This window comes from Sinocyclocheilus rhinocerous, unplaced genomic scaffold (genome assembly GCF_001515625.1).
Source record: "Sinocyclocheilus rhinocerous isolate Xijiao unplaced genomic scaffold, SAMN03320098_v1.1 scaffold283, whole genome shotgun sequence".
Classification (NCBI taxonomy): domain Eukaryota; kingdom Metazoa; phylum Chordata; class Actinopteri; order Cypriniformes; family Cyprinidae; genus Sinocyclocheilus; species Sinocyclocheilus rhinocerous.
Window position 1 is genome coordinate 310204 of NW_015627233.1, and position 2155 is coordinate 312358.

Here is a 2155-nt window from a genome sequence, read left to right on the forward strand (position 1 = left end):
TATATATAGATGTATGGGCTATACGCTTTACATTTGCTCACAAAAGTCAGTGATTCCTCTGGATTTACAATTTGGTTGATAGTGTGGCAGTTTAGGTGAAAAGACATAGTTAGTTACTTAATTCAGAAACTGAATTCTAAAACCGATAGTAAAGTAAAGTTTTCATTTCTTTTAGATCACCACAGGTGTTTTCAAAAGTGCCAAGACTACCGTGTAGACTAAATTTGTCTGCAAAGTGACTAAGCAAGAGAAAAAAAGCGAGAGGATATGGGGGTCTATTCAGCCCCTCAGTCTATGTCAAGTCTCTGTGGCCATTTGTCAGGAAGCATGAATGCTTGCCTTCATCTTCTCCCTTTTTTCCTTCTTTAGGCCAACCACAGTTCAGCTTTAAGCTGATTTTGCCTCTCTTCTTTGTGGGCCGAGAGTAGTCCGTTCTTCCGTGGGCCAATAGCCTATAAGTTTAGGAATGACATCATTGCCAGATTATGCTCTTGCCAAGTGTCATGAAAGAAACTCTCCCCGTTGTTCCCCAATGAAAAGAAAAGAGGCAAAGAGGCTCTGGGAAACCCTGACACTCCTCCTTGCCTGCCATGGGAACTGTTAACACAGAAGAGAAAATATTTCATTTGACAATGCACAGATTGTAATCAGGCACCGTTCCAGGACCGGACCACGGTTCACTCTGGGACTGCATTAAATTTTAGGCCAGACTTCTTGCATAATGGCTAGTTATGTTTAGTGTGAGAGAGTGATTCAAACTAATGTGTCTTCATTTGGTGTCAGTTTCACATTTTCAGTCATGGAGAGATGTCTACGTGTAAACTGAGCTCAGACATCCGTTCATGACTGAAAATCAACAGCCATCTAGGGTACATATGTCCCAATATTGATTTTCATGTCCTTACTGAGTCAATGAGCACCATTCAAAATTACATACTAGTCTAATGTCACACACTTGCATATAGGAAAACGGAAATTAATAATGCTTAGTATTAATAGCTGTAATTTCTTTTTCATTATTAATGCCTGATGTCTGCCAAAAATCAATGCCATATGAAAATATTTTAATATTTTAAATTACATTCCTAATTTAATATATATTCTAAAAAAATCTAAGAAAAAATTAATCTAACATGCAATTAAGGGTATTTTAGAGTAGGTTCAGTTAGGAATAGTCTCTGTTGGCTTGAAGATGTTTAAGGGCTGTTTTTTTCTTTTTTTGGATGCTTGAATAGCAGTCTGGCAGAAACCTTGAATAGCTCAAAGCAGGGTCTGCATACCAATGCAGTTAACACTTGGCACTATTGGCAGCTTTTTGTAGTATTGTGAGAGTGATGATTACAAAAAATGTTGATATGGGCATATTTCTGAATGCTTAATCTTTTTGATGCATCTCAATTTATTTTATTTTAAATAGGTATTTAAATGTAGTTGTTTAATTTTACATGAAATGTATTTAAATGTAGGTTTTGATAAGACTTACTGGTAAGATTGTGAAAGAACGATAGATGCATTTGAGTAATTTATCTAACAAAACCTTTTCACAAAAATTACACAAGGACCAGAAAGGTTACATGAGAGCATATTGCAGTAATGCCACCTACTGGTGACAGTGGATGTTAACATAATGGTCTGGGTGATACTGAAATACAGTATTTCTTCAAAAAGACCTGACCAAAGAAGAAAATAGAAAAATACTGAAAAAACAAACAAACAAACAAACATATAAAATAAGTAATAAAAGAGCCCTGAATCAATTGTTGTGATTATTGCAAACATTTATTTCTTCTAAAACGTAAATCAGACCTTAAGCAGAATTCAAGTCTGTATTACAGTTACAGCTGCATTACAGTTCCAATAGCATTTACAGTTGCATACAGGCTGGATTGATTCTGCATACAGACCATATTGTTGATTCTGTGGAGAGCTTTATAAATATGATTTCAGTTTATGGCTATACATTGTACAGAGAATGATTTTGAATATCTGACCACAAAACCATGCAAAAGAAAAAAAAATAATGAATACAATATTACATTATACATTTTTAGTGTGTTACAAAACACAAATTAAACAGGGTCTGGTTTAGATACATTTTTAAACAAAATTCATGCAAACATCATGCAAAACTATTATCTTTGAGGAATATATTTTT